The sequence below is a fragment of the Rhynchophorus ferrugineus genome, unplaced genomic scaffold, assembly GCF_030347505.1.
Source record: "Rhynchophorus ferrugineus isolate W39M unplaced genomic scaffold, kcgeb_rfMv2 rfM9, whole genome shotgun sequence".
Taxonomy (NCBI): domain Eukaryota; kingdom Metazoa; phylum Arthropoda; class Insecta; order Coleoptera; family Curculionidae; genus Rhynchophorus; species Rhynchophorus ferrugineus.
The window spans coordinates 39,921,259-39,944,153 of NW_027472588.1; the positions used below are offsets into that span (position 1 = coordinate 39,921,259).

Genomic DNA, 22,895 nt, shown 5'->3' on the forward strand with positions numbered 1-22,895 from the left:
ATTCAAATCATAAATAATAACATAGACTTGGCATATCATGCCTGTTTCTGATGTAAATATATATATAAAAAATAGTTGTGGGTGTTGTGTTTACTATGAATCACAGTGAGCTGTGGATGTTTACTTTTAAAAATTATTTGCGCCTCTTTAAAAAATTATTACCATCAAATTCGTTGTTTTTTTTCTTCAAAATATTTAATAAGTTAACACCACTTTTTCACTAAAATAAAGTAAGCAACTGTAAGCAACAGAAGATGTGCTCAAATTACAAAAGGTTCCGAAGAAGGTTATGGTTAAAAATACGGAGTTTAACAACACTTTATACGATTTATTGAAACAAACATAGAGATTACTAGCGACCCGCCCCGGCTTCGCACGGGTGCAATGGTGATACTAAATTAAATACACTACAGAAAAAATATGAACGTTGTATATAAAAACATAGCGGCCCGCTCCGACTTTGCACGGGCATAAAATATATATGCCTATGTCACTCAATGAAAACATGATTAAAATCGATCCAGTATTTTTGGTTCATTCATTACTGCCCTTGGCCTGCACGCATTAAATTTGGAGTAAAACAATTCCTCTTCCCCTATACTTACTATGAAGATTTCCTGCTATCTTTGGAATATCTAAATTCATACAATTTTTATTACATTACACATTTTTAAACGCAAATTTTAAATTTGTAATATCTCCGAAAATATTTGTTTAATTTACATGCTGTAAGGAACCATATTGATCTATATTAATTGCACACTGTATTTAAGGTACTTAATTCGATAAGGATTAATGCCGTATTGCTTAAAATAGCTTCGTAAATAAGCCATTTTCTCACGTAAAAAGTAAACAATAAAAATGGTTAATGTGAGTTATCCCTAAAAGATAAACATATACCATCGCGGACTTTTTTGTAGACCTTTTTATGGTGTACAATACTGTAGTACATTAATTTGATCTAACTCGTAGGGTTAGGCAGCGTTTTTGCTAATTGCTAAATAAGCCAAAAAAATAGGTTAATTTACGACATCACGTTAGAAATCTCTAAAATTAGCAATGTTGCCTTAGAATATTATGCATTTATTATACATATAAACCTTCCTCTTGAATCACTCTATCTATTGAAAAAAACCGCATCAAAATCCGTTGCGTAGTTTTAAAGATTTAAGCGCACATAGGGATATAGGGACAGAAAAGGCGACTTTGTTTTATACTATGTAGTGAAGGAAAAAGAAGAAAACAAATTTTGCAGAATGTTCCAACGACTAATTGTAGAGTACCGCAACACGTATCACGTATAATTGCCAGCTAACGTGGATAATAACTCGCAATATACAATATATATGTTTTTTTTTCGCCACGATGTCGCAGCACAGAGTAATTTCCAACCGTGCAATGATGTAATTCGCATCTAAAACAGACCCGTTGATATTTCTCCATCGGATCTGCAACGGCACGGCGCGCGAGTCTCTTGCCCAATTTACGAATAATTATTTGGGATTGCGACAAAAAAATACAGTGCCCACATCCGAAATTGCCTAACCAACGATCGCTCCCGATTGGATCAAAAATAAACATATCGATGTTGTGTAAACTGGCCGACGGAACAATGAATAACTCTCGATCGTATCACGATGTGGGCTGTAGTCGTCATTACACAAAATCACTTTTTTCGTACCTGTGAGGTTATTTATTTTCAGCCAACAACCACACTGGGCGTTCATTGTAACGACTGGTGCTTATATAGTTTAAGGTTGGCTTCTAGTCTAGAAGCTAAAAAAAAAAAACGATTTTTTGTTCAGATTTTCGAAACTTAAATATTTAAGAACATGCCTTTTTGAGGATTTCTTAAAATTTTAATTATTTTCGGAGATATAACTGTTTTAGTGACGCGGCATCTAAAAATGTTGATTAAGGATGTTTTAAAAAACGTGAACCAACCTTTACCATTTTTTTAAGTAGTAAAAATAGAAGAACGATCATAACAAATTTCTAGTAAATTGTTTAAAAAAAAGATAATGGGCAATAAACTAAAATGTGTACATGGTAAGATCAACCCGGAGTTTTCTATTATGAGCTCCATTCTAACTACAACTGCAGAACATCAGCAAACACGACCGTCATCATTCTTCAAAAAGACAAAAAAAAAACTCATCTCCTACACAAATGGTTGGCCACATGGTGCCAGAATCGCCAACGGAACAACGAAATATGCAACCCTATTCCTATTGACCAGACATATCTCCATTTGAGTACAGATTGACTTTTTCTGGGTAGGTTTCTTCTTCTTATTTGCAAAAAGTTTTGTTCAAAATGTGTTCTGTTCTGTTCAAAATCAAGTAACTGGTATTTAATAGCAAACAGCAGGAGTGTAGTAATAGAGTACATGATAACAATGACAGGAAAAACGACAATATCTGAACCAACGTACAACTTAAGAAGATTTTTTGATCTAGCAGTAAAATCAGTCTACAATTTCGGTAAATTAATCTCTCAATAAAATAAATTTTTTATAATGAATTTTTTAATATAATTTCACATTTAACATTATAATTTTAGTATTGTATTCATTTCAAATGAATAATATTAAATAACAACAGATCATATACCTATTCTTTAAATTAATTCCTTTCATGTTAAATTAATTTTTTCATTTAAAGAAAAATCGAACGAGTACATATATTTAGAGTCAACTTTTTTTTGGTTCTTCATAAGGCAAAACAAACGAAACGCCATTGTGTTATTTAAAATTTGAAAACTATAATGCACGTGTTTTTTAATCAATCTGAAGTGTATTGACTGTAGAGCGCCATCTGAAGTTAACAAACATCTAACTTAAGCGGGATAAGTTCTCGTTTTGTCTTTTATTATACAAATCTCTTAAGAGTGTGCATTAGAAACGCTGACAAATGTCCCGACATTTTTCATATAATTTAACAAATATATTAAAATATTTTAAAAAAATCGAACGAGTGTATATATTTAGAGTTAACCATTTTTTATTTTTCGCAACGCAAAACAACTGAAACGATAATCCGGATGCTTGTCTTCATCTGTTTAACGTGAATTGAAACTTATTCAGATATTAAAAATCTGAGCGAGTATATATATTTAGAGTTAACATTTTTTTTTGTTCTTCGTAACGCAGAACAATTGAATCATATATAATAAAAAAACTTTTCGTATTAAAAGATTTAATTCTTGATGCGAAATATCTAAATGATTCAGCAACTTGTTCTAAGTATTACTGCAGTATTATAACACCTATAGACAACTTATTTAATTTTTACAATTAACGTATTGTTAACCAACTTTACAATTTAACATTATCTTGACGCTTTTTTTCTCTCATCAAGACAAACACTCAGCAGTATTTCACGTCATTTTATGAAAGTAAATGAAACAATAAAAGTTTTATGGAGAACATACATAATTCCCATTTTGTTAACGTTTAAAAATTATACATTACAAACAGTATATAGCACTCATTACCATTAGCTTGGTGATTTGATTGAAATTAATCTGACTTCATTATGTACTCAATAAAACCTTAATAATTAAGTTACTGGCGACATAAATAATGGAAAAAAATCCCAAATAATAAACGGAAACGTTCAATGATGTTTATAGTTGATAAATAGGTTGAATACTACAAAAATCCAGTACAATAAGCGTGTTGTGGTATTAAATAGTAGTAGCTACGTGCTAGCGATCATTCCGACAACGTATCATATAATATTGCGTAACGTATTGTTTGTAACACTATAAGATTTATTGAAATATAGAAAGAAGAAGAAAGAAGAAAATATTGTTAATCTATAGGAAATGTGATTTAAGAAAAAAAAATTACAGAATGTTCCATCGACTAATTGTGGAGTATCGAATACAACCAGAAACACAGCATCTATAATAGAGCATAACAATAGTTACGACTCATAATATTAAAAGCAACTTTCGTGTCTGCCAAATATCCCCCTCTAAATGAACTTATAGCGCCATATTTTATTGAATACAAAATTAACTGAAGCATAAAAAAAGTTTAATATTTCTGACAGACATAGAGATTGATGAAACTACCGTTTACCAACAAAAATACGAGTTTTAAGCAAAGAAAATACAGAATGTTCGATCGACTAATTGTAAAGTACCACAACGTAATCAGGAACGCAGTTCATATAATAATGCACAATTATGGTTAAAAAGATGGAGCTTAACATATTTTACGAACGCCATATTTTAGTGAATACAAGATTAATTGAAACATAAAAGAAAGTTTAATTCCCCAAAGACAAAGAGATCCAGGGAGACTGACAACTAATGAAATATGCAATTCATAAGAAAACAAATTTTACAAAATGTTCCAACGACTAATTATAGGGTACCACAACGTATATTCCATATATTGCCAAGGCTCATAATAGCAAAAGCAACGTTCGTATCTGCAAAGTATCTCCCTCTAAATGAACTTATAGCGCTATATTTTATTGAATACAAGATTAACTGAAACACACAAGAAAGTTTAACATTTCTGAGAGGCAGAGAGTTTATGGAAAAGGCAGTTAACCAACAAGAAACACGATTTTTAAAAAAACAAATTTTGCAGAATGTTCCAACGACTAATTGTAGAGTACCACAACGTATATCCCATATATTGCCAAGGCTCATAATAGCAAAAGCAACGTTCGTATCTGCAAAGTATCTCCCTCTAAATGAACTTATAGCGCTATATTTTATTGAATACAAGATTAACTGAAACACACAAGAAAGTTTAACATTCCTGAGAGGCAGAGAGTTTATGGAAAAGGCAGTTAACCAACGAGAAACACGATTTAAAAAAAAACAAATTTTGCAGAATGTTCCAACGGCTAATTGTAGAGTACCACAACGTATATCCCATATATTGCCAAGGCTCATAATAGCAAAAGAAACGTTCGTATCTGCAAAGTATCTCCCTCTAAATGAACTTATAGCGCTATATTTTATTGAATACTAGATTAACTGAAACACATAAGAAAGTTTAACATTCCTGAAAGGCAGAGAGATTAAAGAAAAGACAAATAACCAACGGGAAAAGCGATGTTTAAGAAAACAAATTTTGCAGAATGTTCCAACGACTAATTGTAGAGTACCATAACGTATATCCCATATTGCCAATGCTCATAATATGAAAAGCAACGTTCGAATCTGCAAAGTATCTCCCTCTAAATGAACTTATAGCGCTATATTTTATTGAATACAAGATTAACTGAAACACACAAGAAAGTTTAACATTCCTGAGAGGCAGAGAGTTTATGGAAAAGGCAGTTAACCAACAAGAAACACGATTTTTAAAAAAACAAATTTTGCAGAATGTTCCAACGACTAATTGTAGAGTACCACAACGTATATCCCATATATTGCCAAGGCTCATAATAGCAAAAGAAACGTTCGTATCTGCAATGTATCTCCCTCTAAATGAACTTATAGCGCTATATTTTATTGAATACTAGATTAACTGAAACACATAAGAAAGTTTAACATTCCTGAAAGAGAGAGAGATTAAAGAAAAGACAATTAACCAACGGGAAAAGCGATGTTTAAGAAAACAAATTTTGCAGAATGTTCCAACGACTAATTGTAGAGTACCATAACGTATATCCCATATTGCCAATGCTCATAATATGAAAAGCAACGTTCGAATCTGCAAAGTATCTCCCTCTAAATGAAGTTATAGCGCTATATTTTATTGAATACAAGATTAACTGAAACACACAAGAAAGTTTAACATTCCTGAGAGGCAGAGAGTTTATGGAAAAGGCAGTTAACCAACGAGAAACACGATTTAAAAAAAAACAAATTTTGCAGAATGTTCCAACGACTAATTGTAGAGTACCACAACGTATATCCCATATATTGCCAAGGCTCATAATAGCAAAAGAAACGTTCGTATCTGCAAAGTATCTCCCTCTAAATGAACTTATAGCGCTATATTTTATTGAATACTAGATTAACTGAAACACATAAGAAAGTTTAACATTCCTGAAAGAGAGAGAGATTAAAGAAAAGACAATTAACCAACGGGAAAAGCGATGTTTAAGAAAACAAATTTTGCAGAATGTTCCAACGGCTAATTGTAGAGTACCACAACGTATATCCCATATATTGCCAAGGCTCATAATAGCAAAAGAAACGTTCGTATCCATAAAATATCTCTCTCTAAATGAACTTATAGCGCTATATTTTATTGAATACAAGATTGACTGAAACACATAAGAAAGTTTAACATTTCTGAAAGGCAGAGAGATTAAAGAAAAGACAATTAACCAACGGGAAAAGCGATGTTTAAGAAAACAAATTTTGCAGAATGTTCCAACGACTAATTGTAGAGTACCACAACGTATATCCCATATTGCCAATGCTCATAATATGACAAGCAACGTTCGAATCTGCAAAATATCACACTCTAAATGAATTTACAGCGCCATATTTCATTGAATAGAAGTTTAATTGAAACATACAAGATGGTTTAACATTCCCGAAAGCCAAGAGAGAGATCGAAGAAAAGGCCATTAGCCAATGAGAACGGCTATTTTTGAGAAAACAAATTTTACAGAATGTTCCAACGACTAATTGAGAAACTAAAGAGTACAGCAGGGCATAATAACTAAGATAACTATATACATTTTTTTTTCGCCACGATGTCACAGCACAAAGCAACAAGTATGTTGTGGTATTGAATGATTGAATAGCTACGTGCTAGCGATCATTTCGACCACGTATCATATAATATTGCGTAACGCATTGTAACAAAAATGTTTATTAACGTATTGTTCATATAAAACCTATTATTCCGACCTCTTTTTAATAACAAAAGAAGATTATCAAATCTAATGATCATGATCTCTTTTTAGATAAAAACACTACATTACTCTGATTGAAGCTTGAACAATTTCTCGTTAATAAGACTTTCGAAGCAGAACAGGTTATAGGAGGAAAATATTCTGCTTCATATTACAGCCAAACATATAATTTCTCATCGAATGTCTACATATTAGCCTTAGGAAAAGACAGAATGGATACATAAAAATAATAATATAGAATCATGGGAAACAAAAAGAATAAGTGGGTTATCATTCCTGTTGAGAAAACAAACCGATCCTATTAATTTTCAACCAAGTTATTTGATATTCTAATGTTTATTTCAGGTTTAACATATTCAACGATGTTCAAACATTGTTAAAACAAGCAAGAGTTAAATAATACGGATCTGAATCACTGTAATTCTTAGGGCGGTAAAAGAAAAATAAATTTAATACGGTCCATATTATCATAACATCAAATTACTCCGTTTAAAAACGTTTTTTAACATGAAACTGTATGTCACTGTCACAAGTTTGATGACAAAATATTTCGAGTCATTCGATTACGAAACCGAAACGCATTCATTAATTTACAACTCGATGTAATTATATTTCCCGCAGTGGCACTATCGAGAACACATTCTTGAACTGCTGATGTAAACTAATCCGACTTGTCACAATGTTCTACGTGATAGAAGTCGCATTTATTGCGCAATACAAATAAATATTCAAAATGCACTTTGTCACTAGTAACCTGTTATTTGCGGAAGGCAAATAAAATGAGAATGGACAATTTTTTTTTACTGTTTTTGTTTTCTAAGCTAGGTAAATGCGGAAAAAACTACGTGATATCAAGCATATATTTTAAACGTTTCACGTCAATTCGTATTTAACTAGACGAGTGTAGAAATAAATATTGATATTGAGGATGTCGCAGATTTTTTAATACGATCACTTTTATTGCATTATTAGCCATGAAATATTGACGAGAAGAGAGAAGTTGTCGTTTTGTCTTTTATTACACAAAGACATTAACAGGATGCACTTGACCTAATAACAAACATCCTGATAGTTTTCTTATCATTTAAACCAAAATATTAAAATATTAAAAAAAAATCGAACGAGTTTGTATATTTAGAGTTAACATTTTTTCAATTTTTCTCAAAATGAAACAATTGAAACGATAATCTGCTGTTTTTCTTCTTGTGTTTGACGTGTAATGAAACTTATAGTCTATTCAAAGCTTTTTGTACATACGTCATCACGATGTTTAATGTGTTGCCTGCCGCAATTTGTAAATTCGTTTAAGAATCAGACAATATTTTCCTTCTCATTTTATTTTAGTTAAAAAGAGACACAATGCTGTTTGATTAGTTCGAGCGCGTAAACGAATGAGTCCGTCAAAGTCGCCCGGTTATCAGACTTAAGCAAAATTCTTGAAAGCCATAGTGATAAGAGGTTCTAATACCTATTCTAATATCTCTAACCTATAAACTATTGTGGCAGTATAATTAACTGTAGATTTTAGATGTACTATAATGTTAAAATAAATTATATTTGATATCATTTTTGTTAAATTTTTTTATTCAGATTAGAATTTTGTTGTATGTCAAAGCCAAACTGAACTAAAACTCAGAGTTGATGTGAAAATGTTTAAATGTTGTATATGAAAATGTTTTAAAAAATCGAACGAGTATATATATTTAGAGTTAATAAAATTGTTTTGTTCTTTGCAATGGAAAACAATTGAAACGTTGACGAGTTATTTAAGATTTCATCAAACGAGCTCTGTATTTAGAGTTAACAATTTTTTTGGTTCCTCGCGTGGCATATTCTACCCTTAAAATATATGTTACCACTGTGATTTAGTTATTGGTTAAATACGAATGTTTAGTGTTCCATAACAATCTAAATTCGCTGAAAATCGTTTGAAACAAAGCACCTCGTATATTATTTGAGTGGTTCTTATAAAACCTATAACGGGTCTTTTCGCTAGTAGATGGCTAGCGCACGAAGATCATTAACCAACTGTTCTGATGTCACCCGGTTGGTCATTGACAACGAATAACTGTTATTATTCTTTCGCGTATTTGGTCGCTTTGCGTATGCTCAGGAAACAGGTTGTCGTCAGCCGAACTATGCGATAAACTAATACGATTTTAAGTAGTTTAATGATCGTCACGTGTATAACACGATAAAATAACGCAAACCGATCCTAAACAAATACGGTGCACTCACTTAAAAGTCCAATGAAGTCCACTCGAAACAATGACAAACATCCTGATATTTTACGTATCATTTAAGCAAATATATGAAAATATTTTTAAAAAATCGAACGAGTACATATATTTAGACTTAACTTTCTTGTTTTTCACCAAGCAAAACAATTAAAACTTGTGAAAATACTACAGGTGTTTATATCGTAAAACTGAAATATTTTTAAAAAATGAAAGAGTATATATATATTTAGAGTTAATATTTGTTTTGTTCTTCGTGATGCAAAACAATTGAGACTCCATCGCAATTATGATACCGTGATTATTCCAAATGTATTGAAAATATTTTAAAAATTCCAACGAGTATATATATTTAGACTTAACTTTTTTAAAATCTTCGCGACGCGAAACAATTGCACGTCAACGACTTACTTAACATTTGAAAACGACAATCCGCGTTTTTTTACTGTTTGACGTGTATCGAAACTTGTTTTGGTATATCGGGAGTCATCTCGCGTAAGGTCAACAGACACACGCACACATGCGCGCCTTCTCCCCGCGAGTTGAACAGGCACCGAAAACTCTTTGTTCGAGTTTTTTCTCCGTCTCGATCCGACGCTTCTGTTAAACTTCAAGCCGGGGAAGCCTAATGGTCCTGCGCTTCGTGCTTGCGTAATGGACTGGTCTCGGGCAGCTTTAACAGCGCAAGAGGAGTTGTTTTTTTTTTACTTAACGCACCGACCGAACTTGCGTTCACTTTCTTTCGAGCGAGGGCATTGTTTTCTTTCGATTTCCTTTTCGTCGTTTTTCGCTATCAGTTTTTATGGCGTAATGAAAAAAATTGTTTATCTCGGGCTGCTGGGTTGTGGATTTATTTTCTTTCACCTGATACATGGCGGCTGTTGATAAAAACGAATCACCATATAAGTATTTATATTATGGTGCAATGTTACAACATAATCATAACTGATATTATTGGTTAACATTTGTTTTGAAATATATTGGCCTAACGAACACGTAATACTTAGATAAATAAGAATATTCGGGTTAAATTCGATTAATTAATTGAAATTATTAATATTTTTACGAGACAATAGGTTTGGTCAGTCATCCGTAATTGTTCACGAATATTTTGCAACATATCAAGCACGTTTTTCCTTCCATAATAAGGTAATAACTGATTATGATTTCATTAAACACTTTTGGCCTTGAAAGGTATTCATGAATTAATCACAACCAATTTCGCAGTATTATTGAAGTATAAAATTAATACCTCCTTGAAATGTATGTACACCTATCACCTAGAATGATAAAAAAACAAAACTAGTAAAAATCCTATCATCTCAAAAGATGCGTGTATAAATTTGACAGCTGTCGGATCATTAGTTTGTGAATTATAGCATTTCGAATGAAGCAACTTTTGTTATTATGAAAAAATGGATAAAAAGGAATTTCGCGTGTTGATAAAATATTGCTTTTTGAAGAGAAAAAATACAGTTGAAGCAAAAACTTGCCTTGATGCCGAGGTTCCGGACACTGCCCCAGGAAAATCAATCATCAAGGATTGGTATGCAAAGTTTAGACGTGGTGAAATGAGCACCGAAGACAGTGAATGCAGTGGACGCCCAAAAGAGGTTGTTACCGACGAAAACATTTAAAAAGTCCACAAAATTACTTTGAATGACCGTAAACTGAAATTGAATGAAATAGCAGACACTCTAAAGATATCAACTGTCACAATTCACGAATATTTGGGTATGAGAAAGCTCTGTGCAAAGTGGGTGCCGCGCGAGCTCACTTTTGACCCAAAACAACGACGAGTTGATGATTCGGAGCAGTGTTTGAAGATGATCAAGCATAATAAACCCGAGTTTTTGCGCCAATATGTGACAACGGATGATATATGGCTCCAACTGACAGTCATCAAGCGTGGGAAAACGCAACAGTCGGCTGGCAGGGTTATGGCGTCTGTATTTGGGATGCGCATGGAATAATTTTCATTTACTACCTTAGAAAAGGAAGGACCATCAACAGCGACTATTACATAGCATTACTGGACCGTTTGAAGGACCAAATCGCCGAAAAACAGCCGCATTTGAAGAAAAAGAAAGTGCTGCTTCACCAAGACAATGCACCGTGTTACAAGTCAATGAAAAAGATTGCAAAAATCCATGAATTGGGCTTCGAGTTGCTTCCTCATCCATCGTATTCTCCAGATCTGGCCCATAGCGACTATTTCCTGTTCTCAGATCTCAAAAGAATGCCCGCTGGGAAGAAATTTTCCTGATCGTCGAAACTGAGGCCTATTTTAAAGCAAAGGACAAATCGTACTACAAAAATGGTATCGAAAAGTTGGAGTCATATAATCAGTATATCAGCATTGAATGGAATTATGTTGAACAAAAAAACTAATTTTACCAAAAAATGTGTTTTACCATGGTAGGCCAGGGACTTTTCAACTGACCTGTTATATGGTCAAAATCAATATGATCAATCCAGTAAATTGTACGAGAAACATTCTAAATATGATATGTAGATTTACTATACAGGGAATCGACAGAATAATATAAACACCTAGCACAGTACCAGTAGCTAAGACAGCTGCAATTCTTGGCGGAATTGGTTCATAGGGTGTCTGAATTGTTTCCAACAGAATATTGTCTCATTGTTCACCAAAACATTCGTCAATTATTTGAATGATGTTCGAGGTGGACATCTACTGCTCACTCTTTGCAATAATGTTGAAGTCTGCAATACTTACAGCGCTAATATGCATTGCTATATATTCTGAGACTGAATAAGAATAATTTCAATATTTGTATTTAATGTAACCTGATCAAATATCAGATTATAACATGTTTATACTGCGCCTTGTACCACCATATATTTCTATAAGTACTTTTGATATGATAATTGTGACAACGGCCCATTTTATTATGAATAAAAGTCATAAACATCTCTTACCGAAATAGTATTGATATAAACGCACCAAAAATATCAAAGATCCACTGTGTACGTATCTTACAGCTTTCTTTGTTACAATGTATCTTATCATGTTTTATTTCGTTTTACGAAGTTATCTCTTACGAAACCTCAGAGTTCATAAATTGAATTATCATTATTTTTGGAAATTTTTGTAAGTATATTGAGTAATATTTTCATATCTCGATATTTTTATGCACATTTTAACAATAATTAATTAATATTTTACTTTGTAAGCATTATTTTCTTATATATCATATTATCTGTTGAGTCTGATGTTTTTAATGTTTTGTGGCAAGTAATAATTACCATGATAGTTACTAACCTAACCAAACTGAACTGTATATGCATCTGTAACTAACTTTTCTTTTAATTGAAATGAGATATGCTGAGGGTAGGTTTTGTATGAATAAGTAAATTCGATAAACTGGTACTACCTTTTCTATTTGTGTCTTTGTGATAATGATAACTAATTAATCTCCATATATTCTATGTATTAGCCAATTACGAGTTTTTCTTTGATTTTCATTTGATCGCATTTGCTCTTTCGTTGGTTTATCGTTGCATACTATTGAACCCCCCAAGTTCGTGCGATATGGGACGTACCCAACCTTTTTCAACAACGTTTTGGTTCTTTGAACTGGTCGGATCAAAATCACGCAAACAACTATCAAATTTAGTCATTCGAATTCATCAATGTCGAAATATCCGCTAATAAATAATGGCATTAGGTAATACTCCATTATCGAGATGATAGTCATCACGAAAAATAATTCCTACGCCATAGAAATTACATATATATCTTTATCCAAACGTAAACAGATCTCGCAACAAGTTATTATCGGAGACAGATAGTGCGTTTATATAATAATACATCTCCCTATAAACAAACTGTGAGTATTATTTCTCGAATAGTTTCCAGCTAAGTCAATATTTGACAGCACACGCCCGATATCCATTGACGGGTCTTTTTTTTTCTCGAACAAAGCAAAAAACCAAAATATGTATCAACGTTTTGTATATGTACATACAGTTATAGGTATTTCTTAAATAAATAAGTCTTTGATCTGTATAAAATAGAGTTGAATGAACCCTACTAACAATAAGCTAGCAGGGTTGATAAAAATCACAAAGAAACACATTGAACAACGAGGTTGTAAATTTAGATGGACAAGGAGTGAACTCGTTGGACAACACGCCTCAATTATTAATAATTAAAAATCAGTATCATGTATTTAGAGTCGATTCTTTACGGTGAACTCGTTGGACCGATAGTTTTCGCCAGGTTCTGGGAAATTTCGACTGAAACGTTCGGCAAACAACGCCTGCACCTCGGACGGCAAATTGTTATATCGCAACAACGTCTCCATTACATAAAGTACCATAATAGACTCCATAATTTCGCCATTTCAAAACAGCCGTTAAAATCAGCGGCACCTACGTAATATTGACCAATCTGCAGATATTACAAAAGCCCGAACCCGCTGCCATAAGTAGAATCGATTCAGTTTCAGTTTCTGAATAAATTTCCGTCGAATTAATTGGATAATATGGTTTACTAGGTTATTCATTAAGTTCGCGGAGAGGTAACAAGGGAGAACAGATAAGAATGTGGTTAAAATTGCTATATTTTCAGTATATACTGTATGTTGCGCAAAAATAGATATTACAAAGAGCAGACAATAGATTAAGACAGCAGCTCATGGAAATGTATTCCAATGAGGGCTAAGATAAGGTAACGGTTTAAGTCCAACCTTTTTTATATTATTAATGAATTAAATAATAAAGTAATGTCAGGTTAACTCGTAAATTCAAGATAATTTATTGTATTTATATTGTATTCTTCAAATATGCGTATAATTTTCAACAACTGGCAACGTTGTACATTCAAATCCTCGTTCGCAAGCCGGGATTCTCCAGACCTAGACTCTTTAATCCCTATTACATATCAATCGGTATTTATTATCATAATAAAACCATGATACACCATCGTGTCGTCTTCGGGGGCATCCAAACAAAACAAATAGACGAAACAAAAGACCGCAAGCGACGACGAAACGCTAACCGCCAAGGTCGGGAAGCGGACGAGTGACGGGCGCAGCACGGAACGGTCCCCGTATTCCAGATAAAACCGCCGAAAAACCCCGATCTGGTTTCACCATCGCCCTTATCAATTGTTTCATTAACTCGAAATTATAACATCGCCAAAGCGTTGCGTAACGGATAGCGCGCGGAGTTTTTTTTTTCGAATCGCTATTTCGACACCAACGATTCCAATTACCCAATGCAAATATGCCAGTTCGTAATGCTCGATTCTACCGGGACATGTCTGATAATAATAATAATAACAATAATAATAATAATAATAATAAAAGTACGACCAGTAAGAGGAACCCTAGACAGAGCTGGGCAGAATACATATCCTGTTTAAATTAAAATACAAATTACAAGGCATTTATTATACTACAAAATACAAAATATTTTAAGTGTATTTAAAATACAAAACTTCAACTATATTTATTTAAGGTTCAAAATCACTACATAGTATAAAGCAAAGTCGCCTTTTCTGTCCCTATATCCCTATGTGCGCTTAAATCTTTAAAACTACGCAACGGATTTTGATGCGGTTTTTTTCAATAGATAGAGTGATTCAAGAGGAAGGTTTATGTGTATAATACATGCATAATATACTAAGGCAACATTGCTAATTTTAGAGGTTTCTAACGTGATGTCGTAAATTAACCTATTTTTTTAGGCTTATTTAGCAATTAGCAAAAACGCTGCCTAAACCTACGAGTTAGATCAAATTAATCTACTACAGTATTGTACACCATAAAAAGGTCTACAAAAAAGTCCCCGATGGTATATGTTTATCTTTTAGGGATAACCCACATTAACCATTTTTATTGTTTACTTTTTACGTGAGAAAATGGCTTATTTACGAAGCTATTTTAAGCAATACGGCATTAATCCTTATCGAATTAAGTACCTTAAATACAGTGTGCAATTAATATAGATCAATATGGTTCCTTACAGCATGTAAATTAAACAAATATTTTCGGAGATATTACAAATTTAAATTTTGCGTTTAAAAATGTGTAATGTAATAAAAATTGTATGAATTTAGATATTCCAAAGATAGCAGGAAATTTTCATAGTAAGTATAGGGGAAGAGGAATTGTTTTACTCCAAATTTAATGCGTGCAGGCCAAGGGCAGTAATGAATGAACCAAAAATACTGGATCGATTTTAATCATGTTTTCATTGAGTGACATAGGCATATATATTTTATGCCCGTGCAAAGTCGGAACGGGCCGCTATGTTTTTATATACAACTTTCATATTTTTTCTGTAGTGTATTTAATTTAGTATCAGCATTGCACCCGTGCGAAGCCGGGGCGGGTCGCTAGTACAAACTATAAAATGCTTGGTGGCGTAATGGTAAAGGCGATGGGATGGTCCCCCTACTGTTGCGATAGCCGCGGGTTCGAATCCTGCTGCGGCATGGTCGTAAATTTATGTTTGTGATTGTTTAAAATTTGTGAATGTTCTAGGCAAGAGTGTAAAATCCGACAAGGAAAATGATCCCAGTCACGCCAGTAATCAGACTGGGTAAGACCGGATGTCTTCTGGGATGATTTCTAAAGTTGGTCACTCGCCACTCGGTAGGCTTAATGCTAACGACCGTGATTCGGAGCCCACGTTAAACTTTAGGCCCAGTCCAGCTAAACCCATAGATGGTAAAAGGAGACTTTAATATATATATATAAAGAACTAGCCTATTAATCAGTAAAAGAATAATTTTCTTTCAAGAACACTAGATTTTTAAATGTACTATCACATAAACAGCATCTTTTTGTGGTATGAAGATTTTTTGGATAAAGACCCAACCCAAAGTAAACGTTTGGTAGAAGCGTTAAGTATGGCCCAAGAAAGGAGTTATAGGAGCAATGGGGAAAATCCAAAATATTGGCAAATATCAATTGAATGACATATGCCATATGACATGTGCCATATCAATTGAATGACATCGTGTGTGAACGTGGATGAAACATGGCTCCATCATTACAGTCCGACTCCGAAGTCCAGTCATCCGAGTGGACTGCACAGGATGAACCCGCTCCAAAGCATGGGAAAACGCAAGCCGCCTGGCAAGGTTATGGGTAAATCATCTGGAAGAATAATGTGCCATAAATGCACGGCACATCAAACAGATACTATGGTGCACACTAATACAAGATTGGTCCACTAAGAAGACTCAAGAAGATGCAGCTAAGAGAGCTGCCAACCTGCACAGCGCTGCACCTCGACTTGCACAACTCCGATCACAATCCGGTACGCACAGGTGTTGACCATTTTACCCATAATTCATCACAGCCTAGTTTGTTGCCGTCGCGGCGGAGCCTTGACACGAGCAAAAATCGCTCGCCTCGATTGTGCCGCAGAAAGAAAAAGAGATCCGAGACAACACACCACCACCGGCGTCGAAATGAGGACAGTATTTTTTTCGATCAATGCAAACCAGGCTCGGTTCGGTATTGCGGAGCGTCGCCTTCACCTTCAAGCCGATGACGAAACACGCAAGAATAATTTCGCTGGGTGTTATTGGGCAACCCCGGGCGCGCTCGTCGAGGATGATGATGAAACGACGACGCGCGAGATTCTCCAGCTATCGATTTCGGTTTCGTCATTGTTCTTTGTATGGTTTTGCTTTTTATCAGACGAAAATTTGGATTATCCGCAAGCGAAAATGGGGAAAAATATTGATAAGTCCAAGATTGGGCAGTATTTGAATTACTTGTAACGGAAATACAGATAAATATATAGTATTTGTTTTAATTACTTCTTAAAAATGTAATTTGTAATTCATATTGCAAATACCTGACGCTGAGGTATTTTGTAGTTAGTATGTCAAGATAAATCTTCAATTGCTTCAAGAGAAATCTGAACATAAATACATTTAGAGATCTTATTATTAATAGGAGCGTTCTACAGAAAATAAGGCTTTCATATTTATTATTTATATTTCAATTACTACTTAAAAATGTAATTTGTAAATACCTAATGCTGAGATATTTTGTAGTTAGTATTAAAAATATTTATGACTTCGAAATACATCTGAATATAACAGGTCAATCAAAAAATCGTCGCCCTGACACATAGATGGCGCTACTAGAATTAAATCCATATGTTTTTTAATTAGCCCTAACCCTTAAATGATGCGTGTACAAATTTGACAGCTGTCGGATCATTACTTTGTGAATTATAGTATTTTGAATGAAACAACTTTTATTATTGTGAAAAATATGGATAAAAATGAATTTCGCGTGTTGATAAAATATTGCTTTTTGAAAAGAAAAAATACGGTTGAAGCAAAAACTAGGCTTGATGCCGAGTTTCCGGCATCATTACACTTCGACTCCGAAGTCCAATCGACAGTCATCCATCCGAGTGATCCGCACACGATGAACGCGCTCCAAAGCGTGGGAAAACGCAACAGTCGGGTGGCAAGGTTATGGTGTCTGTATTTCGGGATGCGCATGGAATAATTTTCATTAATTGCCTTGAAAAAGGAAGGACCATCAACAGCGACTATTACATAGCGTTATTGGACCATTTGAAGGACGAAATTGCCGCATTTGATGAAAAAAAAAGTGCTGCTTCACCAAGATAATGCACCGTGTCAAAAATCCATGAATTGACCTTCGAATTGAGGAAGCAATCCACCATATTCTCCAGATCTGGCCCCCAGCGACTATTTTCTATTCTCAGATCTCAAAATAATGCTGGGAAGAAATTTTCGTCGAATGGAGAGGTGATTGACGAAACTGTACTACTAAAATCGTAAATCGTCGTAAAAATCGTACTACAGAAATGGTATCGAAAAGTTGGAGGCTCATATAATCAGTGTATCACCCTTGAAGGCAATTATGTTGAACAAAAAAAACTAATTTTGTCAAAAAAATGTGTTTTACTATGGCAGGCCGGGAACTTTTCAATTGACCTGTTAAATACATTTAGTGACACTATAAATTCCTGATGAATATAAATTTTGTGTTTTAATTAAGTTCAGTAGTACAAATGTCACCAATGATGGTTAAATTCACACCTCATGTAGTGAGTCAAGTGAAAACATACGTCAATTTATACACTCGAATTACACAGACTGTGAAACTGTAAATATTTCTTGCTGACACATAAACAGAAGAAAAACAGAACCTAGTGAAGTGGTATGCTGTGATACTAGAGAACCTTTTTATTATATAGAATACCAGAACAATCCTTGTATAAACCAAGCTTCAAAAATACCCTATAGCATTTTTTCAACAGTACAGTAATAGTAGAAATCATCACTTATAATCTAATATTAATCTGTCATATTATATCATATAACAATCAACGATACAAACTTCCCACTAGCTATTAAATATAGCAGATTAAGAACAAATATAATCAAAAGCACTGAAATGACAAAGATAACTGGCTATTTCAAATTTATTTCTAAGTAAACAAAGATCGTTCGCAAAACACCTGTTTTGTGTTCGAAATGTTTTGATTAAACTTACACTGTCTCTACATGACTTATTATTTTTAATATAAAACTTATTTTCGTTCTATTTTTAGTGAATAGTACACAGTGCATAGCACATGAAATAATGAATGATTTTTATTCGCTGGAATTAGGATTTTTAGATATTTTATCAATAAACAACTATCCTCATAAACATAAAGATAACTGATTGTTTGCAATAATTTCATTATTGTATAATTAACGATTACCATGTAATCTAGTTGTTTATAAAACATGTGTTTTTTATTCAAAATATTTTGACCAGATGTTGCAATATTTTCGAAAATATTACGCATTTCTGTAATAAGTTTACTATGAAAAAATAACAACGTTGTGAATCGATTTGTTTTTGCGATTTAATTGTTGCAGTTCCGAAATACGAATCGATTTTTTTAAAATATATTTTAAAGTCTCCTTTTACCAACTATGGGTTTATCTGGACTGATCCTAAAGTTTAACGTGGGCTCCGAACCACGGTCCTCAGCATTAAGCCTACCGACTGGCGAGTGACCAACTTTAGAAATCATCCCAGAAGACATCCGGTCTTACCCAGCCTGGTTACTGGCGTGACTGAGATCATTTTCCTTGTCGGATTTTATACTTTTGCCTAGGACAATCACAAACATAAATTTACGACCATGCCCCAGCAGTTTTAACAATCTATATCCCATATCAAAACAGCTGATACTAAGTTCGTCGATATCCTTGGACATTGTATTGAAAGAAAGACGGCCAGACTAGTTCGGAAGTCAGTTTCGATATTGCAAAAAATGGTTGGAGAATATTTTTAATAATGTATTTTTTCCAATTTCATTTCAAATATTTTTGCTGACGTTACCGCCATAATGACTGTCGGTAAAGACGACGAGGAAAAAGTAATGAAATGGCAAAAACCAATAAATAAAATTAACCAGCCCATGCAGTGAAGAATCAGTTCGAATGAAGCTAAATCTGGAGGATAAGAATGACGTTGAATACGACGCTATATTGGAAAGCTCACGTGAAGAAGAAATAAGTGTACATTAATTATTAATATTTTTAGGGATGGACGAGTTCATTGAAGCTTTGAGGGAGCAAGAAGCAACTTGTTGACAGCCTGTGGGAACGTATGGTTGAAACACTAACCCCCGTAATGTACTAATCATTATAGTGTTTTATTCATTAAGAAATATCATTATTTACAACTGTGTTATTGCAATAAATCCTAAATATTACTACATGTATGCGCCTGGTTTTATTTAAAACGAAATTTTTAATGAATCTAGAAAATATCTTTATGAGCATTTCGATGACATAAAGATTGTGACATGCAATTGTTCTACTTTTTTCTTCAAAGTGAATATCATCGATGCAAGTCTTTAAAATAATTTTTTTGACGATTTTATCGAAAATTCTGATGAAATAAGCATCTGATTTGAACCTGGAAGATCATAGAGCATGATGCACGATGTTACGTATCTAATTCGAGCCGGGACACTAAAAAAAAGACGGCGTATCTAACGAGCGTCTGCCTGCGGGCGTCTACGTCGCGGAAGTGCCCCAGATCGTCGTGTACACAAGCGGTTTCGACGAAGAGTCATCGACTGGCGTCCGGGCGGGGGGGGCCGGGGCGACGGAGGGGGCGTGTATCGGCTACGGACGCGATGGCCGGCCTCAAGGCTGAACCCGCCGAAGACTTCCGCGGAGGTGGTGGCGTGGTCCAAGGACCTTATGCGCGAACCTTGGGGCTACTGACTTGACCAGAGCCGGTCGAGCGTGGCACGCCGGGCCGGCCGGCTTCACGTCGTTTTATTTCTTCTTCTTTTATGGTATGTTTCGTTTACTTCAGTTATTACGTAACGCTTTCTCTTTTTATTGATTATTATTTATATATTTTATTTAGAGATTCATCAATTCATCATCAACAAATCCATAGTAGTTGTTGATATCGTGCTAACACATGGGCTGAAAAGTCCCAAGTGTAACAAAGAAAACGCTTTTTTATTGTTCAAAATTGACTTTCAACATCACTTTTGTAGAACGACTTATTTTTGATTGCGGAGTGACGGGTTCATGTTTCAAAATCCATTGTCACATATCGAGGCAAAAATCCCAGTTTGTTACGTTTAAACGTGGCCAAACATTGTTCAGAATCATCTTGACGATCTTGTTTTGGTCAACAGTGAGAAGACTTTTGGTCAAAACGATTTTGTGGATATTTTTTGGTGTTACCATCTTATTCGGACGTCCACTGCGTTCTGTATCATCGGTGTCTCTACGACCACGTTTGAAGTCAGCAAACCAAAGTTTTCTTGTTGTTTCTGATGGAGCCTAGTCCTTTCAACAATTTTCAAGCCATTGCTTCGCTTGAACGGCATTTTCCAGTTCGGCACAAGCAACAAATTAGATTTTAAAATCATCAAAATCACTTCTGTGATCGGTTGGTAGTTAAAATAATATTGTAAATAGATAAATAGGTTTAGGTACATATTAAGCTAAATTGTATCTATATTTTTATTTAGTTACTAGCGACCCGCCCCGGCTTCGCACGGGTGCAATGCTGATACTAAATTAAATACACTACAGAAAAAATATGAACGTTGTATATAAAAACATAGCGGCCCGCTCCGACTTTGCACGGGCATAAAATATATATGCCTATGTCACTCAATGAAAACATGATTAAAATCGATCCAGTATTTTTGGTTCATTCATTACTGCCCTTGGCCTGCACGCATTAAATTTGGAGTAAAACAATTCCTCTTCCCCTATACTTACTATGAAGATTTCCTGCTATCTTTGGAATACCTAAATTCATACAATTTTTATTACATTACACATTTTTAAACGCAAATTTTAAATTTGTAATATCTCCGAAAATATTTGTTTAATTTACATGCTGTAAGGAACCATATTGATCTATATTAATTGCACACTGTATTTAAGGTACTTAATTCGATAAGGATTAATGCCGTATTGCTTAAAATAGCTTCGTAAATAAGCCATTTTCTCACGTAAAAAGTAAACAATAAAAATGGTTAATGTGGGTTATCCCTAAAAGATAAACATATACCATCGCGGACTTTTTTGTAGACCTTTTTATGGTGTACAATACTGTAGTACAATAATTAGATCTAACTCGTAGGGTTAGGCAGCGTTTTTGCTAATTGCTAAATAAGCCTAAAAAAATAGGTTAATTTACGACATCACGTTAGAAACCTCTAAAATTAGCAATGTTGCCTTAGTATATTATGCATGTATTATACATATAAACCTTCCTCTTGAATCACTCTATCTATTGAAAAAAACCGCATCAAAATCCGTTGCGTAGTTTTAAAGATTTAAGCGCACATAGGGATATAGGGACAGAAAAGGCGACTTTGTTTTATACTATGTAGTGATTACAACGATTATTATGTACATATTTTATTTTAAAACTTTTTTGTGTGTTAAAAATCTGTTTAATTATTTTTTAGTTCGGTCGGTTCAAATTTTTTTGTTAAAAATATTTTAGTGTTCTCTTTTTTGTGTTCATTGATTATTATAATGGGTAGGCCAAGTAAAGATTCAGCCCAGCCCGTATAAAGAAAAATAGGAATAAAGGAACGCTCCTGGTCCCAGGATCCACTACCTAGCCTAATCACACCAGAACAACAAGAAAAAATATTTTTTGCCCCCGGCGGGTATCTAACTCGCGACCTCTGCATATCTGAACGCTCTAAGCATTACACCATAGAAGCAGTTGCCTGCAACATTTCTACGACTCCTCATATGATATGGTTAGTGCTTAAAAAAAAACTTAATAGCTTCTACACTGAATGACTCTCCGATTTTCCGTCGCATCACTTCAGCAATAACATTGTACACAAATATCTGATGACGGACAAAATTAACAAAAAAACCTTGGTAACATTAGTGTCTTGTTGAAAGGCAACATAAACGCAAACTTACACATCTTACGAATTGTCCATTACGTAAAAACTTAATTATTTCCTGACCCACACTGATTTATCAGCCATATTCGACACGTAACGAAAGCGTACCATAATGCAACGGGGATATTTCGCGAAAACGAATCGCTTAATGACACGACATAACGAAAAAAAATTGCAACTTTCATTACGAAATCTAGAGAGTTACTTTCACTCATAGAAAATGCACTTTAACGCGAATATACGGCGGCAATAATAGCTGAAATGTTCCTATTTCTGTTTTTTTTTTAATTTCTATTATAATAGGAAACCGTCGTCCGTGGATATGATAAATGTGGGGTTATTTAGAAAGCGGTCGTTAGATAACGGGAGC

The 22,895-nt window shown here is 34.1% G+C and overlaps 1 protein-coding gene across 1 annotated transcript in view; it reads right to left on the bottom strand.

Annotated features, from left to right (window-relative positions):
* trbl (tribbles) overlaps nt 1–22,895 on the bottom strand; it is a 105,619-nt gene that overhangs the window by 17,017 nt on the left and 65,707 nt on the right. The window lies entirely within an intron of this gene.